The sequence below is a fragment of the Podarcis cretensis genome, assembly GCF_951804945.1.
Source record: "Podarcis cretensis genome assembly, chromosome: 3".
NCBI lineage: Eukaryota > Metazoa > Chordata > Lepidosauria > Squamata > Lacertidae > Podarcis > Podarcis cretensis.
The window spans coordinates 108,172,708-108,193,013 of record NC_137172.1 but is presented as its reverse complement, the minus strand read 5'-3'; the positions used below and the strand labels follow the sequence as shown (position 1 = coordinate 108,193,013).

General features: G+C 45.9%; 1 protein-coding gene across 2 annotated transcripts in view; it reads left to right on the top strand.

Moving 5' to 3' along the window:
• The window catches only part of VSNL1 (visinin like 1), a 111,787-nt gene continuing 91,481 nt past the window's right edge, over positions 1-20,306 (top strand). Inside the window, exon 1 of one of the 2 annotated variants that reach the window (XM_079970175.1) lies at positions 1-214. The gene's annotated coding sequence lies outside the window, so the exon portion shown is untranslated. Of the gene's footprint in view, positions 215-3,685; positions 3,975-20,306 lie in introns of those variants that run through there. The other variant, XM_079970174.1, reaches the window with a different exon arrangement.

Here is a 20,306-nt window from a genome sequence, read left to right as displayed (position 1 = left end):
CAGTGCAGAGCAAAAAGCGCAGGAACGTGTTGCAGCTGCTAACCTACCGGCTTCGCGGAAGCAATCTGAAATGGGATTTTAAACCGGAGAGGCAAAAGCACGGATCCGTTCCTTCCTTGAGACCCATAAGCAGACTTTAATTATTAGCATTTTTAAATTATTTTTTTAAAACCCTGCACCATTCCGTCTCGATCTTCAGAGGACATCGCAAACTGTAAGTGGTCCAGGTACTCAAATATTTAGGCTTTTCCTTTGCGCATCACATTGTTGGCTTGGGCGGCAAGCAGCTTGGAAACGGTGACCCAAAAGAAACGAGGATCTTGAAGCCATAAGAGAAACTCTTTCCCAGGGTACTTTGCTGCCTCTATTTTAGGGTATTTATCAAGAAGGGTTCTAAGAGGCGAGAGCTTAACAGAAGAGAACATCACAGTCAAGGGCCAAATTCATACCAGTTTGTGGCTGTTCTTTTTGGCGGGTCTGTGAGCTTTTCAAGACCCCTGGTGGAAATGCCCCCTGCTGCCCGGAAAGGCTGTTTACCTTTAAAACATGAAGACGCTGGGTGGTTACCTAGGTACTTCTCACATTCATGCGCATACTTACAATTTAGCCCCTGGCACACACCCGTGTTGTACTCCCAGCAAACCTCATGGTGAGGGACTCGCTTAGCTTCAAATTTTCCAACTTTCCTTTTCCCACATAGGGACCCATATGCTCCATCCAGTAATTCTGGTCGCTCGGAACCCAGCAGGTGGTGGGCAGCAGGAAGCTTTTCTGAATCGTCCTCGGCATCAGAAGGCTTACTTCTTTTGCTCTTCTTGGCCGAATGCTTCTTCTTACTTAGACTTCTTTCTCCCTTGCCCATCATTGGAGACTGGTGCTGTTCTGCAGCTGCTGCCACTTCCTGTTGCCCCTGCGTCCCTTCCTCCGATGATGTTTCGGAGCCCCCTTCCGTGGTAAAGACTGAGGTTGTGAATGCTGTAGCATACTGGGAAAGTCTGGGGTATACTGAGAGGCAGAAAGGTTATAATTGTAAGCATGAGCCCTACCTCCCGAGGATCTGTCATTGGAAACCCAGGGACATGTAGACTGTAATTATGTGTGAGGATTGCTACCCGAATGTGGAACCCTAAATAAGGAGGCCAAAGTGCAAGGGAGCTCCTCATTGCTGGACGGAAGTACTCACTATTTGGGAAGAGGCCGCAGTGACCATGGGCCTGAATTGTTGGTAAAAGGTTTCAAAAGCAGAGGAAACACTGACTAGGCCTGTGGGTTGCAGGGCACAGGAGGCTACCCTGACCCATCTCGGACACGGACCCACTGTTGAATCATTGGCTGCTCTCAGCACTGCCGCGGAGGTGCCGGGGCGGTCCACAACGTTAGGTGGCGTATCCGGGATGCATTCTTGGGTGAGCGCCAGAGGTACCGCTGCCACCTGGTCTGCGGGCCTATATTGCCTATAAAATGTCTAAAAAGCATTGAACAACTGTGCCAAAGCCTGTGGGTTACTAGGCACTACGAAGGCCTGGGACTCCTCCTGGTTCCCTTGTGCCACCCTAGATATAGCGGCATATTGCTGGTTCTCTTGAGTAGACATAGTATGATACCCTTAATTAGCCTGGTTCTGTAAAATCAACGCCAACTAGCTTGGATTATATGTGTGAGCTGCGAGCAATATCACGGTAGTTCAGTATTGTCTGCACTGGTAAGTTTAAAGGACCCAAAGATGCCTAACTAATCTCCAACAAATTGTATTTAGCTGCAAACAATATCACCGTAGCTCAGTATTATCTGCACTGGATAGCAGTCCAAAATACCAGCCCACACCTCAAAGCAATGTATTTAGAGGAATACTGAGTCTATACTAAACAGAAGAGAACCTTTGATAATGTAAGCAGCTATGCAGCAAGCTAGAGGTAGAATTATAAATTGTAACCCAGCAATACAGCAGTGAAAAATGATAAATTGACTTATGCAACAAACCTATAAGCAAAGCAAAGCTCCCAAGAGCCCTCAAGCACTATTATAAAAATCAACCAAATGAATTAAATTGCCAGATTAAATGTATACTTATAAACTAACAGATGAAATACCAGAAAGAGATGAACGTAGAAGAGGCATGAGCTATTTACTTTAGATTCCCTATAAACCTGTATGCAAAGATTATTTTGCAGGCGAAGAAGCCCTTTAATAAATCAAATGATATAAAACCCGGATCTCTTTTTCCTTATAACTATGAATTGACTAATGAAATTCTCAAGAGTGTAAGTATAAATAAAAGCAGTCAAATTAATTATAGGGTATCAATTCTAAGATCATCCTAGCCAGAGACGCCACGTGGGCAATCAAAATGGCGGCCATAATGCGTTCCCGTTGCCTAGCGACAATGAACCCGTGCGAAAACACACAACGCTAGCCCTTTAACACTGAAAAATTCCGCAGCCTCAAGAGCAAAACCTGCAGGCATTCCCCACGTACCCCTTATGAACGTTAATTATTCCCCTGGTTTTCTCGCCGGTTAAGCTTAAAAGGGAGGGTTTGTAAAGTTACTTCCCACGTGGAATGCCTATAGTAAAATGGCGGCCGCCCGGAAGGGCACATGGGCGGATGAAATGGCGGCCGGGGCGCGCTGGTTGCCCGGCAACGGCGCAGCTGCTTCCGAGGCTTTCCAAGTCTAAACTTCCGTGCGAAAATAAAACAGCCTGTAGAGGAAGCGATGCTCTGTGGAAGCCACTCACCCCCTCAAGAATGCTGCTGAAATGATTGTTTAACAAGAAATTCTGCCCCTCACCCTGGCAAGAAAATGAAACACAACCGGCACTGCCGGTTCCGCCTTAATTGCACCACGCTCCCCTGCACAAACCCCTAGCTAAAACCTGAAGCCCCAGCAGCAAAACCTGATTGGATGGGTGCGCTACGTCCTCCGTGGAAATAACAAAGAGGAGCCAAACGTTCTTCCTTGAGCTCCTTGCAGAACAGGCAGTCAACAGCCGAGGGCAAGCAACGGATCACAGCAGAAAAAGCTCCACAAAGCTGAATAAATTCCTCTGAAGGGGGCATGCAGCAGCAGGCACGAGATGCTCCTGAGGGCAGGGAACTTGCACCGAAACACACAGAGCTCCCTGTAAAACTGTAGACGTGAAAGAGATGCTGGAAGGAAAGCACACAAACACACACACACACAGTGATTTTAGCTCAATTACAGCTCCGGTGTTAAACTGCAGCAGCTGGAATGGAGCGCAAAGGGGGAAACCCCCAGAAGGAGAAAAGCCCCAAATTGGTTTCAGCTCCAAAACTAGAGATAACAACTCCTGAACATCAAGCAGTTTAGAAATCAAGTAACACCAGCAGCGAATGCTGGAAATTCTCTGTAAAAGAAAGGGAGCTTTTTTGTGTGAAGCTACAGCATATTCCACGAGGTGCCCTGCAGCTCAAGAACAAAGGCAACAAAGAAGCAAGGCAGGAACGCTCCAGGCAAGGCAGATAAGATCTCCAACAAACAGGAACAGCTGATATGCAAGAAACAAACGGGGCTAGCCGGGAGCCCCCTCTGCACCGGCACTAAATAGGGCAGATGCAGCCGGGATTCCCCTGCTCTGGGGGGGGGGGCTGAAACCAGCCCCCCTCACGTGGGGGGTGGGCTTGAATCCCGCAACCCCACCTCCTGGGCAGGCAGTAAGTGGCTTTGCCGGCGAGCGCCTGCGCACGGCGGCTCCCTCCGGCCAAGGGAACCTTGAATTTCTCCGGGATTTGCTGATCTGCAGTGCAGAGCAAAAAGCGCAGGAACGTGTTGCAGCTGCTAACCTACCGGCTTCGCGGAAGCGATCCGAAACGGGATTTTAAACCGGAGAGGCAAAAGCAGGGATCCGTTCCTTCCTTGAGACCCTTAAGCAGACTTTAATTATTAGCATTTTTCAATTATTTTTTTAAAAAACCCTGCACCGTTCCGTCTCGATCTTCAGAGGACATCGCAAACTGTCAGTGGTCCAGGTACTCAAATATTTAGGCTTTTCCTTTGTGCATCACATTGTTGGCTTGGGCGGCAAGCTGCTTGGAAATGGTGACCCAAAAGGGAGTTTTGAGGTTTGCTTTTTTGTGTTTGGTTTTGTTCTTGCGAAGAGTGCGCGGGAGGGAGAGAGGAAGAAATAGAAAACAGGCGGGAGGGAATTGCCAGTGGCTTGTAAATCCCTATAAATAGGAGCTTAGACCCCCACGTAGACACCGATCTCTAGGAAGAAGATGCAGATCTGGCAAAGTTCTTTAGACTCGCATCGATGCAACCCCGGGGTGTGAAAGGGGACTGTCGAATGGATGTCAAAGCTGTCGGTCCCTTCCGCGTCTTCCTTATCTCTGGCTTCCGCCCCCCCCCCCCAATGGTCAGAGGCATTTGGATGAGAAGGGAGAGATTGAGACACGTATCTAGATACTGGGCTTGTGTGCCATATGCTGGTACTTAGAAGCTTAAAGCAGCGTGTTTCGGTTATCTCTCCGCCGCCCCCACTCCTTTTTCGTGGAGTGCTTAGAAATAATCTTTGTAAAGTCCCCCCCCCTTTTGTGTGCTGTGTTTTTGGGTGGTTTGGAGTTTTCTTGTGTGTGTGTGTGTGTGTGTGTCAAATTGAGAGGTGGGGGGGGCAGATACCGACAACAAATTGCCCTGAGCTTGTTTTAAGATGTACCACCCAAATGATCTGGCATTTCGAAACACCAACCAACCCCCCCCCCCCGAAGAAAGACATCAAAATAGTGTAGGTTAATAATTTTTGCATTTTTTTTTTTTAAAGGAACTGATGTCAGATGAAAGCCTCTGACATTTCCAGGCACTTTTCCCCCTGAGAAGCATCCAAAGAAAATGCCAATGCTGTGTTGTTTTCCAGTAGAAAGAGTTTGCATGAAAAGATCATTCTCCGCAAGGTCATCCAACTCGTTGTGATTATTTGTTTAAACACACACACACACACACACTGTTTAGTGAGGTTGCTTCCTTGGCATTCTTGCTTTGAAGTGATCGATCGCCTCTTCCTAGCGGCACGCGACTGCTGCACGTGCAGCATATTTTAAGGAACCGAGGCTGGCATTGTAGATCTATATATTCAATGTGTGCGAGAGACCGTGCGCTTGTTTGTGCGTGAACAGAGGTGTGAGAGACGGGGAGCCCTTCACCAGTGCTGCAACTGCTTGGTGGGTGTTGGAGACAGAGGGTGGAGGGGGTGGGGGTGGGCAGGGAGATCTTCATGAAGCGCCATATGGGAGACAGGAGAGGGAAGGGGCTTTGGGAGGGGACGTGAGGCTGGTTTTGAGAGAGGAGGGAATCAAAACAACAGGGAGAAGCAGGTTGAGGCAGATCTGAAGCACACACACACACAGCCCAGCTCACTGCAGTGTTACACCTGATGGAGACTGCGGGCGTTCTCTCCTTGGAATCTTGTGGCTTCCCTTGGAATTTCCTTCAAGGGATCTGTTTTCTGGCTTGCTTGACTCCAGTGCCTAGCTCCTTGAGGCAGTGCTGTTAACATGGGAGTGCTTGTTGAGGAAAGAAGCAGTAAAGAGTCTTTAAAAAATAAAAATACATGGATATATATAGTGCAGTGTGGCTGCACCCCTGCTAAAATGCACGTTTTCCTTAGGGATTGTCTCCACTGCAAGGCATTTCTTTTTAGCGAGTTTGACTCGAGCAAGAACAATCTGAGGCAGCGCTGAGGTCGCCGCATGTGATGTTTGGCCCGGAACATCCGAAACCAAAGGCTGCGTCTAGGAATCTATTTGACCCATATCTGTAGGGTTAAAGATAGGTGGGGCGGGGGAGAAGGTGTCGCTTCGGGAAAGCCCACACACTTCCTGACAGTAGGATATGGTGTGATGTTTGTGGGAAGACCCATTGGCAGAGGGATTCGAATTCAGTCAGTGGATGCATTTGAGTAAAATCAAGCCCTTTGCTGTCACTCCCGAATTAGGCTGGTTCTCCCCCATCCAAAAAACAAACAAACAAAAATGTATACACACTGTTCCATGATTCTTTTGTATCCCTTTCTGAAGTATTCATTTTGGCTTTGGTTATTTACACTGGCCAGATTATATAGCCTATATTTCTCCTTGCATACAGTGTTTCTTTTTAACCCTGCGTCAACCTTGAGCACCATCTGCATGCGCATACCTAGCTGTTCTTAAAGTTTGCTCTTTGCTCATACTACTGTATTAAAACAAAAAACCCTGCAAACCCCCCCCTTTTTCCTTGATGAACGCTAGGTCCCCTTGTATGGACAGATAAAATACCCTGCTTTTTCACTTTTTTGCTACGTCAAGGCTATCTTTGTGCAAGCTGACCTGAAACACCTTGGCTGGGAGGTCCTTCTCCCACCAACGTCCTCAATTCCTTTTTTCTTTTGCTAGCAAACATGAATCATCTCCTTCATCTAACAGAACTCAGTCCTATCCTATTCCCCCCCTCCACAATCTTATACCCATTGCGTTTCTCCCTCCATGTTTGTTTGTGACGTGGTGGGCATTCTCATTCTACAAAAGCATGCTGCTAAATTTCTATATAGCCTGTGAAGTCCTTTTAATTAATGGTCTTTTAATCCCAGGACATCCCACCCTAAGGAGCAGGTTTGAGGAACAGAAAGTGGCAGGGAACGCACAATGCTAACCTTACGTAACTGCAATAGGGGAGCTGTCGGAAGGACTCCTCCTGGAGATAAAGTGATGGGAACAAGAAGATGGGCAGGCAGGTTGTGGGGCTGGTGAGCACAACAATTTTTGGTGGCTGCAAAGTATTTGGATATGAAACTACCAAAGCAGCAATAATTGCTATTAAATGTGCCTTTTAAAATTAGATCACATCAAGCTTCTGCGCACCCAGTCAACTAGAATACTTTCTTCACAGTCGACCTCATTGACCTTGCTTTTATCTGCTGCTTTGCCTTCTCTTAAGAGCATCGCTATCGAGTCGTCAATCCCTCTGTTGGAGTTGTTCCCATCAGATAACAGATTTGGGGGAAAGGGAGAGAGCAGCATTTACATGGCATGCAGTTCATCCCACAGAGACACAGCCCACCCCTCACTGTGAAGCAATGGGAGGCTGGTGCTTTGAATAGGGTTGCTTCCAGTCCGTCCCTTTCATATAGTCAAAGCAAACCAAAAACAAGTTCCAGACTAGAATGTCGAGGGCGTGGCTAGGAAGTGTCTTTTTTTTTTTTTACTTTTTCAGGTGTGGAAATGTCTGCAGCTTGCGTTGCTTTGAGATGAAACCAATACAGGGCTTGCATAGGCATGGCACAGAGTGATTTCTTTGCAGCATCCGCAAGGAGCGGCAACAGCCCTGTTTAGTTTGGAAGTACCAAAGTCGTCTCCCTCAGCCACCGCAGCAGCAGCAATACGGGCAGCAGCAGGGACTACTCTGTTCTTTTGGCAGCCACTGCAGAGCAATGGTGTGTGAACACACCAGGCTGCCTTTCAGTGTTGCTGCTGCTGCTGCTGCTGTTGCTGCACCAGGGATTGACTCACTCTGCAGCATTCCCTCCCTCCAACCCGACAAAGTAATTTCCCTTTTGTGATGCTCCAGTATGTTGGGCATACACTATTATCTGAATTAACCCGTGTTCACACAGCAAACTTGCCAAGCGTTGCTTTGCATGAGGATGCAATGAAAGAGTTGCAATATTTAACCCCTCTCTCCTGTCCATTTTTAGTAGTATTCTCTGATAGTCGTCCCCCCACCCCACCTCATTTCCAGTCAGAGGGAGAAACATTTAGGGAACCTTTCAGATAAGGTGTTTGGATTATGAGGTACTTTTCTAGATGATATATTGAGCCAAAGCAACATGCAATTTTCAGGTGGGGTAGCATCAAATTGTTCACTATAGTCTTTTGAGATTTAAGAGACCCCAAAAGCCTGTCCTTTATACAAAGGAACGATAAGTGAAAACAGCTCCGGCGTGTTAAAGCAGTATTACGAAGCCTTAACGACAGAAAGCAATCTAAAAGGCGAGAAGCTGGACTGCATCGGTATAAAAGGAATCGTGACCAAAATTGCTGTGGTTTGTAGCACAGTCGTTTTTCATCTGTAGCTAACTTTAGAGTTACATAACTGTCTTTACGGTCTTAATATGGGCACGGCTCCTTTGCGCTTGCAAAGATGAAGTGAACTCCGCAGTGTCGGTTCAACTGAGGAAGAAAAGGCATTAACCAAGAAATCATTTATTAGTTACCCTAATGGAATAAGATTTCATTGGATACCCTCAGATCTAGGAAGTGATCCTAAAATACTGCAAATCACTAGTGAGAGAAAAAGAGGGAGAGCATCCCACAATATTTTCACAATATTTTCACAATATTTTTCACAATAAGGCCTGCCTGACTGGTTTGAGTAAATGTGGCAATAGTTTGTGAAAATGACTTTTTTTAGGGGGGAGGGCTGCCTGGGGGATATATGTAGACTGCGGGGTCTTTTACTGTTCGATTTAAAAAATATGCCGTTCTATAAATGTATTGTACACATTGACCTCTTAAAAATATGTGGATATGAATGACATTGTGTGTGTGTTTTTAAGCTCTGTTCATTGAAACCACTGGCAACTATTTGACAGGGCTGTGTGCAGCAGTGATACATCTGTGGGGGCTGCGTTGGGGACCTTTACGAGACATCAAACGGTTGAGGAAACTTCAGAACATTTGGACAGCTCAGTGCCACGTTGCTTTTTGCTTTTTTTAAAAAAAGGAGTTAGGAAGTTTTCTAATACACAAGACATAAACTCAGCCACAAATTTTTCAGGGCGCTCGGCTTTTCCTCTGCTCTGAAGTGTTGTGTAATCTCATCGCTGCTGAAGTAAATGTCAGAGATGTCTCTTAATATAAACCTACAGAAATCATGCTGCATTGTCTCACGGATGCTTATTTGGCCCACGGTTACTCGTGCCACCTCTTGTGCATAAATGACATGTGGGTTTAGACACATGAAGCAGTGTTCGCAGTACCACAGTCTTTGTTTTAGAATCATTTTATCCTTGCAGTTTGCCTTCCTGACCGGGCAACCTTATTATCCCCGTTTTCCAATTGTTTCTTGTAGGTTGGGCAGTTTGGGACCGCTGCAATGAATTCTTTTTCTTATTATTGACACACACACACACCCTCCACATCACCTTGATGGTGATGGAAGACTGAAATACAGAATTATATCCACACACACACACAAAACTCATGGCATCCTTGGCTTTCTGGATCATGGTGGCTAAAGCTGGCCAATGTCACACAACAGCCCCTCTTCACTTTATTAGCTGCTCCTTCCCCTCAGTCCCATGATGCTTATCATCCATCTTTTCCTCAGGACCCTCATTTTCAACCTACTTTGTTCCCTTTCCCAGTCTGGCCAGCACTCTTACCTTTTTTTGACAAGCGTTTGCAGATTTTTCTGGCACTGGGCCCTGCCCTGTGAAGCTTTGCCGCAGTTGCTTTTCTCATCCCTAAACTCCCTCTCCCACACCACCCATTTATGTATGGAACTGCTCCTTCTCCCTCCCATTTCATTTTATTTTGTTTGTGTGTGTCTAAATTTAAATTGTAAGTTCATTGGGGCAGAGACCTGTGGTTTTTGCTTGTGTTATTCAGGAAAAGGCCATATACCTGGGTGGTACTATATAAATTAACTGAAATAACTGAAGTCCTCCATGTCAAGATAGCTATTTTACCATGACACGACTGATCAGCGGTCCTATCAAGAGTCCTGCAATTAAATGTCTTGCGATGGCAGAACATGAGCTTCTTCTTGGACTCCTAAGGGCATCACGGTGCCGGTCACTGTTATTGTTGCAGCTATTATAATATAAAGCCTCAAGGAGTCGTAATAAACCAGGATTGCTTATGAATCATTCAGTGAGCTAAGGTGTGTTGTGCGCTCAATATGCAACTCCAGGCAAATGATGCTTCTTGAAGAAGACTCCAGTTCTGCTGCTTATTAGTACTCTGCTCCAAATACTAAACCAGACCTCACTGGACACATGAAGGGAGGGTTTTGGCTTAGCTGCAGAGGCTGCACTATTGTGCAACACAACCATTCGGTAAGACTTGTCCCGGTTAGCACCATTTGAGACTATGGGAACTGTAGCCCTGTGAGGGTCTTCAACAACTCTCAGCACCCTTAACAAACTACAGCTCCCAGAATTCTTTGAGGGAAGCCACAACTGCTTAAAGCGATAGGATACTGCTTTAAATGTATGCTGCAAATGTAGCCAAGCTTTTTGCTGCCTGCAGCATAATGTAATACAGTACAGGGGGAAAATGTACCATTATTTTCTGCTTCTGAACTGGCACAGTTTGACTGTAATATAACATTATTATAACTAATTATTATTATTATTATTATTATTATTATTATTATTTATTGAATTTATATACTGCCCTATACCTGGAGGTCTCAGGTCGGTTCACAGAGATATGTCCCTTGAGCAAATGTCCTTTGAACATTAAAAACATGGCCCTAGCAATTGATCTACCCATTCGTACCATAATTGTAGACTGCAGACCTTTTCCCCACTAAATTCCACTATGATCAGAACTGAATCATAATCCCTTTAAACCAGGGGTCAGCAACCTTTTTCAGCAGGGGGCCGGTCCACCGTCCCTCAGACATTGTGGTGGGCCGGACTATATTTTGAAAAAATAAATAAAAATGAACAAATTCCTATGCCCCACAAATAACCCAGAGATGCATTTTAAATAAAAGGACACATTCTACTCATGTAAAAACACGCTGATTCCCGGACCGTCCGTGGGCCAGGTTGAGAAGGTGATTGGGCCAGATCCTACCCCTGCTTTAAACAGTTATGGCTTCTTCCAAAGAATTCTGGGAGCTGTAGTCAACAAACTGAGAATCATTAGGAGACCCCTATTCTAGGGTTGCCATACGTCCAGAATTTCCCACGCATAGATCTGATCTGATCCCGGACATAACGAATACTGCAGTGTGAAACAGTATCTGGGCGGAAGTAGCAGAAATGACTGGGAAAATCCGGATGTATGTTAACCAACCCATGTCACGAGTGTAGATTTTGGCGACTTTCACTTCCCGCCCCCCCCAAAATAGCTCAGAAACACCCCCCCAAAAGCTCAACTCTTTGAAATATGGCAACCCTCCCTATTCCCTTGCAGAGACTCAGTCCTCAGAGAGAATTGGGATCCATGATGTGGGTTCTCTCCACCCATCTCACCACTGTCAGGAAGTTAAAAAAACTTTTGGGGGATACTTCAGGGGAAGGACAACCCCCTGTTATGTACTGAAGTTCTCACCCTGGGCCAGCAGGGGGATACTGTAGATAGTTATGCAAATAAGGGATCGAAAGTGACGTTCAGTGATTGGATAGTTTTAGAAAATTGTTACAGTTACGTTGTACTGGAGCTCTATATAAGCAGACTGACTGAACCCTTCAGTTCTGTTCTGGCCTGTCAATAAACAAGAGCTGTTTGAAGAATCGCTGGGTCGTCTGATATGTTCACCCACAACTTAACACCCCCCTTGGCCCCAATTCCATTTCCTGCTTTGCCACTGGTGGGACGTTTCTTGCCTGCTCTAGGCATGGCAAAAGGAAAAGGTGGGAACACTATATTGGAAGCGATCCCCCCCTTTGTTTCTTCCTTCGTCTTTGTTTCCTGGAAACCCATTTTTTCCAGCTCTCCGTAGCAGGTTTCCATTCCCTCCCACCTCTTGGATCTATTTTTCTAAACCTCTTTCCGGGTTCACAGCCTTTCGGAGACTTCTAGACTTGGGAGGGAAGCCTAAAAAGGGGGTTTCCCTTCTCAGAAGGAGAGTTCATTTTCTGGGAGATGGAGCTTTCTCCACATTATCAGAGGAATCTGTGGGAACCCCAGCTGCCTGGGAATCCATTGTCCTATGTCTGGATTTTTCTGGACATTACCAGATTTCAAAGTTGGTATTGAAGTCCCGGGGCTGGGGGAGATTTCTGAAAGGTGGTGCATTGTCCATCAAATTCTTTTTGGCGTTTTTGTAAAAAAACCCAAAAAACTTTGGGGGGTCTTCCTAAAAAAGAAAAAGAACAATCAACAACTTTGGGGGTTTTAAAATACAGTGGTACATCGGGTTATAGACGCTTCAGGTTTCAGACGCTTCAGGTTACAGGCTCCACTAACCCAGAAATAGTACCTTGCGTTAAGAACTTTGCTTCAGGATAAGAACAGAAATTGTGCTCCTGCGGTGCGGCAGCAGCAGGAGGCCGCATTAGCTAAAGTGATGCTTCAGGTTAAGAACAGTTTCAGGTTAAGAACAGACCTCCAGAACAAATTAAGCACTTAACCCGAGGTACCACTGTATAGCCGGAGACGCGGGTGGCGCTGTGGGTAAAACCTCAGTGCCTAGGACTTGCCAATCGCATGGTCGGCGGTTCAAATCCCCGCGGCGGGGTGAGCTCCCGTCTTTCGGTCCCAGCTCCTGCCCACCTAGCAGTTCGAAAGCACCCCCAAGTGCAAGTAGATAAATAGGGACCGCTTTCTAGCGGGAAGGTAAACGGCGTTTCCGTGTGCTGCGCTGGTGCTGGCTCGCCAGAGCAGCTTCGTCACGCTGGCTACGTGACCCGGAAGTGTCTCCGGACAGCGCTGGCCCCCGGCCTCTTAAGTGAGATGGGCGCACAACCCTAGAGTCGGAAACGACTGGCCCGTACGGGCAGGGGTACCTTTACCTTTACCACTGTATAGCAACCCTACCTTGGATTTAGCAGCAGCCCAGACGCAGATCCAACATCTCCAGCACTTCTGGAGGTTCTGGTAAGCCAGGAATGTGGGGAAAGACCATGCCTACACATCCCTCCAGGATGCTTCCAGTTGCCCCAGGGTGGATTGCCTGGCTAGGGCAGATTTTGGGCCTCCACCTCACCCCATCCCACCCTACTTGCCACAGACCCAAGATGGCGGCAGCAGGGGTGGTGGTGGTGGGCTTCAGGAAAAGCATCCATGGTTCAAGCTGGGCTGGGAAGCAGCACAATGGCAGGATGCCAGGAAGGAGGAGAAGAGCTTATCCCCTCGAGATCAAACCTCCTTCAACAGGTTATCATCCACCCATGGTAAAGGTAAAGGGACCCCTGACCATTAGGTCCAGTCGTGACCTACTCTGGGGTTGCGGCGCTCATCTCGCTTTATTGGCCAAGGGAGCCAGTGTACAGCTTCCGGGTTATGTGGCCAGCATGACTAAGCCACTTCTGGCGAACCAGAGCAGCGCACGGAAACGCCGTTTACCTTCCTGCTGGAGTGTACCTATTTATCTACTTGCACTTTGATGTGCTTTCGAACTGCTAGGTTGGCAGGATCAGGGACTGAGAAAGGGGAGCTCACACCGTTGGAGGGGAGAATAAATCATGAAAAATCAAAAGTAGGGTGGGAAAAGCAGCGGTAGCACTCCTGAAAGCATGGAGCACGTTGTCATGCTCGACTCAGAAGGGAAGAGCAACGATAGAATCACAGTGCAGAGCTTGAACCCACAACCCTGAGATTAAGAGTCCATCCACAAATGTCTGGAAACAACTGGGGGTTGTGTGGTTAGATAAGGGAGAGGAGGTGTTTCTTTAGGATGCTAAGCCCTGAGAAGAGATAGGAGAGAAAATCTGTATGTAATAGTCTTCCCAATTGCATTGGTGAGAAGCAAACCTATTCCAGGCTTCCAGAGGGTTGGCGCTCAGGATAACAACAAACAAATGTTCAACCCCCCCCCCCCCCGCTTTTTAAGTTTTAAAAATTCTATTTAATTAAAATAATTTTAATAAATTCATCTTCGCCATTCTGCATTTCTTTATGACACCCCAGCCTCCCTGCTGTAGTCTTTTAAGTGCAGTGCCACAACATTTTTGGCTGCGGTCCTCAATGGCTTGTTATAGCAGGTCACTTAAAAATATAATACTAAACTTACCCTTAATATACACGATTTCCTCAATGTCCTTTCTCCCGAGCGACGTTCCTCAATAATTTGTTCCAGCACTTGATTATCCTTTCTGATAAAAATGTACTTAACTTCTGTTTCATTAACGATCGTGGAGGCAGCTGGTCCCCAAAGTACTGTTTTAATTAAACTTAAGCAAATAGTTCTTAAGCAGAATTCCTGTTAAGGATCTATATCTCAGTTTCCAATATTTTGCAACATAATTTTTTCCACGGCAGCATGTTATTGGCAGCGAAGACGTCTTATAGCGATGCCGTAGCAAAACATTTATTGGAAAAAGAAACGAAAAGCTCTATATTAAATGTTATACCTGAAAGGCTATTTCCTCTGAGTAATAGGACCGAGAGAATATCTTTTCATTTGAGGAACATTTTTATCCAAGCCAAATTAATTTAAAACAAGAACATCTCGTTCATAAAAGCTCATAATTAAGAATATGGGTTGCTTGCAATCTGTCGAGCTTTTCTTGAAAATAATGGCCTCTGTCTGACTCTTAAAAACTGTCTACACTCAAGTAGACAATATTGGCTAAATGTGAGGTAACTCATTACACCTGTGTCTACTTGATCTCACCACACATACTATTACAAGTTATATTTTACAATTAAGAACAACAATAAGAATTACCTCTTACAATAAGGCAGTCATTTAATTGATACCTGAGGTACGAGGCACCAATTATATTTGTAATGAAATGTATTTTGTTGCCGATGTAACTGGGAAAACTGGCCCTATTAAGAAATGAATTTAGGCATCATGGATCAAATGAATCTCCTGTCAAGAGCACTTCTGTACACTTCAGATCTATTGGTGGAAAATAACCTTAGGATCTGAATAGATAAGGACATAGAACAGTATTACTCAAACTGCCTCCCATCAGATATATTGGACTACAGCTTTCATCATCCTTGAGCATTGGCCATGCTGGCTAGGACTGATGGGCACTGTAGTCTGAAACTGAGGAAGGGTACCAGATTGGGGTAGGCTGATATAGAAGAACGAAAGCTCAAGGTAGAGCACTTAAGAGCCAGTGTGGTATAGTGGTTAAGAGCGGTGGACTCATAATCTGGTGAACCGGGTTCGCGTCTCCGCTCCTCCACATGCAGCTGCTGGGTGACCTTGGGCCAGTCACACTTCTCTGAAGTCTCTCAGCCCCACTCACCTCACAGAGTGTTTGTTGTGGGGGAGGAAGGGAAGGAGAATGTTAGCCGCTTTGAGACTCCTTAGGGTAGAGAAAGGCGGGATATCGAGTCCAAACTCCTCCTCCTCCTCATTTGTACGCAGATGTCCAGTGCATAGCTGTCGTGTCCCCTATTTGAAGGGACAGTTCCTTATTCCAGCGCCATGTCCCGCTGCTGTCCCGTATTGATGAATGTCCCTTAAATGATGTCCCTTAAATTTCAAAGGAAGCAGCTCCTCTCCTTCCCTCCCTGCCGGCCAAGGAGGAGGGAGGCTCCAACTGTGTTGCTTGGCTGTGTTGCTCACCCAATAAGAAGTCTAAGAACGACTGGGGGGGGGTGGAGCTTGCATGCCTTGTGTGTGGCTAGTTAATGCAAGCTGAGGGGTTTTTAGAATGCTGGATGCCATTGTGTTGCACGTGCTGCTGCAAACTTTGCAGTGCAAAGCCAGGCCGGGGAGCCATCTTAAGTTGAGGCTGCATAGGCCTTGTGGTGCATGTGGTTCAGATTCTATTCAGTTGAACCTCTGGTTACAAAGTTGGTTGGACAGTGTTCTCGAAGCTACCAGCATGAGTTTGACCAGACTGCAGGAGGACAGGAAGACTGGAGTGCCTGGAACAGGTGAGGCTGCAGGTCTCTTATTTTGGCTGCTGGACCCTTATTTTCAAGGCTGCTGGTCCCTTATTTTCAAATCTGTAAGTTGACAGCTATGCCAGTGGCTGGGTTCCCATCATATCCAGATAGGTCTGGAAAGGCCAAAGCCCTAGTGTGGGGCTTGCCAACTTGGCAGGTGCACGAGCCCCAGGCTGAGCTTCCATTTTTTATTTTTGGAAGTAAGTGTCTTGCTCTCCTAGAAAGAAAAGTTATGCAACAAAATGTAAGGATGTTGCTTGCCCAGAGCTGGAAAGATGATAAGATACCTACTAGGGTGGACTGGCAGATGAAATTATTGGACTACAGTGGTACCTCTGATTGCGAACGGGATCCGTTCCGGAGGCCTGTTTGCAACATGAAAAGAACACAACCCGCAGTGGCGTGTCTGCGCATGCGCGGGTTGCAATTTGCCACTTCTGCGCATGCATGTGACGTCATTTTGCACATCTGCGCATGTGCGAGTGGGGAAACCCAGAAGTAACCCTTTCTGGTACTTCCGGGTCGCCGCCTGATGTAACCTGAAAGAACGTAAAATGAAGTGGACGTAACATGAGGTATGACTGTATGCAGAGATGGCAAGATTAACCGCGAAAATAAAAAAATCAGGAGTATCAAAACTTCAACAGAGAATGGGACAAATACAGTGGTACCTCCGGTTAAGAACTTAATTCGTTCTGGAGGTCCGTTCATAACCTGAAACTGTTCTTAAACAAAGGTACCACTTTAGCTAGTGGGGCCTCCCGCTGCCGTGGGCCGCCACTGCACGATTTCTGTTCTCATCCTAAAGCAAAGTTCTTAACCTGAGGTAATATTTCTGGGTTAGTGGAGTCTGTAACCTGAAGCTTCTGTAACCCAAGGTACCACTGTATAGATTGTATTTGAAAGACCACTGTAACCACTTCAATAGTTTGCATGCTTTAAATAACTCTTGCAATGGTACATATACTTTGGATATTATAATATGCAGTTGAAAAAGTTACGTAAAGAACCTACGGAGGGGAGGAGGGGAGTCCTAGAATTCGAAATAATCTTGTGTAAAATTCTAATATTTGCAAGAATATTATTTCTGTGAATGAAGTTGTAAAACCAAATAAGAAAACGTTTTGGTTTTTTTAAAAAAGAAAAGTTATGCAACAAAATGTGCCGGTGGTACACAGTGGTACCTTGGGTTACGAACTTTATTTGTTCCGGAGGTCCATTCTTAACCCGAAACTATTCTTAACCTGAGGTGCGCTTTTGCTCATGGGGCCTCCCGCCGCTGCCGCTGCGCGATTTCCGTTCTCATCCTGGGGCAAAGTTCTCAACCTGAGGTACTACTTCCAGGTTAGCGGAGTTTGTAACCCGAAGCGTTTGTAACCCGAGGTACCACTGTATATCAAATCTATTGGACATTTCTGCAGAAAGTTAAGAACACAAAACTCAGAGGCAGCTGTAATGCTTTCGTACAGTGGTACCTCGGGTTAAGTACTTAATTCGTTCCGGAGGTCCGTACTTAACCTGAAACCGTTCTTAACCTGAAGCACCACTTTAGCTAATGGGGCCTCCTGCTGCCACCAAGCCGCCGGAGCACAATTTCTGTTCTCATCCTGAAGCAAAGTTCTTAACCTGAGGTAATATTTCTGGGTTAGCAGAGTCTGTAACCTAAAGCATATGTAACCTGAAGCATATGTAACCTGAGGTACCACTGTACTCAGCACATCTGAGGCTGATCACTTCCATTTGGGAGGTGAGCTTTCCCATAAGGTAAAGGTAAAGGTACCCCTGCCCGTACGGGCCAGTCATGACAGACTCTGGGGTTGTGCGCCCATCTCACTTAAGAGGCCAGGGGCCAGCGCTGTCCGGAGACACTTCCGGGTCACGTGGCCAGCGTGACATCGCTGCTCTGGCAAGCCAGAGCCGCACACGGAAACGCCGTTTACCTTCCCGCTGGTAAGCGGTCCCTATTTATCTACTTGCACCCGGAGGTGCTTTCGAACTGCTAGGTTGGCAGGCGCTGGGACCGAGCAGCGGGAGCGCACCCCGCCGCAGGGATTCGAACCGCCGACCTTTCGATCGGCAAGTCCTAGGCGCTGAGGCTTTAACCCACAGCGCCACCTGCGTCCCTGAGCTTTCCCATAGCAGCGGACAAAGCAGAAGCTGGATGGAGGAGAGGGCTGGGGTATGTTTGATTGAGCACATTACTTGTGCCCACATTATTTCATTCAATCCCTTTACAGAACAGCTTGCTTTGGTATGTTTTATTCCGAAGTAGCTTGCTTGAAATAAATGAGATTTCCTTCCTGGTGAGCAAAAAAATTGTGACATTGCACAATTGTACTCCCTGCGCCACCTGTTTTTCCATGTTCCTCACTTACTGATCTGCTTGTCATCACTGGCATGCTCTTCTATTAATATACAGTAACCATAAAACAGAAATATAAAATGCAAAATGAATCAGCAAATACAATCGTAAAATAATTAGACACCCTGCAGCGGCAGAAAGTTAACGTTCTTTATACACTGTGACGTAAGGATATATTTGTTATCAAGGTTGGCAAAAGTTTTATATGCATATATGTTTTGTTGAGAGTTGTGAATCTGCAGATAATTGTTGCATATTCTGGGTTCCTGAAGAGCTGTTGTTTCCCCTTCCCTTTCGTTTTATTTTTTAGTCCTTGGAATCACTGTAGTCTGCATTTCCTTTTTCACAAGCAACTAGGATTCTATTTTTTCCTGTGGTGGATTCATCTGATGTCAAGTAGTCATTAGAAGTTATTTTCTGCAAAAATCCCTTCTCCAAATGGTTAGTGCAGAATGTGAAAACTTTGCAAAGATGCTTAAGTATGTCTCCTGCAGTACAGGAGCTAAAAACCAAGCGCTCGCTAATAATCCACTGTATAGTTAATTTACAGTACAGTAGTATAAATGTCTATTCAGTAGTAAATCTATTTGTGTTTATTAGGCTTTACTGCCTGGTGAGTGGGCACAGAATGGCAACGTAGTCTTTGGTTTAGGGTTGGCATTGGGGGAGAACAGGGTTGTTGTCTCTTTGATAGCTGTGAGGCAGGCAGAAATTCAACAGTTTAATCCATTTCCTGTATGGAAATACAATACTGGAAAGATCTGCAGGATCCACCTGCCTGTTTCTCTAGGTAATTGGTTTGCTGCCTGCCGGGCACTTGGAGCAGGCAGCCGCTTGAGAGGCTTTAAAAAATATTTGTGTCTTTGGGGTGGAGCAATGAGTTCAGGAATTGAATGCCTCATATTTTGCTGCCTGCCGGCCATGGAGAGCTTTTGGGAAATGTGGGGACCTTACTGTTGCTGCTGTGTTTGTTTTCCCTCAGGCATTGGAACAAGCAACTGCTTGAGAGAGGGTGCGAGGGGCTGGGATATGACAATCGTTTCCGCAGCATGCTCCATAACATGATTGTTCCAAAGTTGTTGGGGAGAAGCCCAGAACTGAGGCGTCATCATTATTCTCACTATCATAATAATTATCACCTTTCCCCTGCTTGTTCCCAAGATGTTTAGGAGAGGACACTGCAGAGATATCACCATCACCCTTTCTCTTATTGTTCCAGGTTATTTGGGGGGGGAGCATTTCAGAGGCATCACTAATATCCAGTGCTTTTTTTCTGGGGGGACGCAGGGGTATGCATACCTCTAAACATTTTGTGAATCTAAGTTTGGCCTCATTGAGGGGCAGTATTTCAATATGAGTAGGAAAATGAGAGTACCCCTTAATATTTCTTTTAGCAAAAAAGCACTGCTAATATCACATTTTTCTCCTGCCTGGCCCACAGCAGCGATTGTTTGCCAAGGTACCTCACCAAAGACATGAGTAAGCTTAGCTGTCAAGGAATAAGTGGAGAAGTCCTCTTATGAGTCAGGAATTGCTTAAGGTAGCAGGACGCAGAGAGAAGGAATAAATGGGCAGTTTTTTGAAGGGAGATAAATAGAAAGCAGGGTCTCCTAAGGATCAGTTTGGGGGCCTGTGCTTTTTAACTTGTTAACAAACTGAAATATACTCAGAGTCGAGTGTGGATTTCATGCTCTTTATTCAGCTCATAGTGGTGAGGAATGGAAGTTCCCCCGAAATGTCTGCTTTATATACATTCTTTACACAATGGGCCCCACATGATTGGCTAATTCTGGGATTCTCCTGTAGGCCAATCAGTTTGCGGATTCACTTCCACCTGGAGTTGGATTGGGTGGCTCCTGCGGACCAATCAGACTGCTGCATTCTGATTCCTATTGTTCTAGGACCAATCAGACTGCTGCAATTTGGATCCTATTCAACTCAGTACATAACACAAATGATCTAGAGTTAGGGGTGGGCAGTGAGATGGCCAAGTTAGCTGCTGATAATAAATTGCTTGGGGGCCAAACAGAGATTGCAGAAAGCTTGAAAAGGACTTTCCCAAATGGAGTGAATGGGCAATAAAATGGCAAATGCAAGTCTGTGTAGTAGACAAATGTGAAGTGATGTGTCTCAGGAGGCAAAAATATTAATTTCACGTATATGCTCGCAGGATCTGAACTAGCAGTAACTGACCAGGAAAGTGACC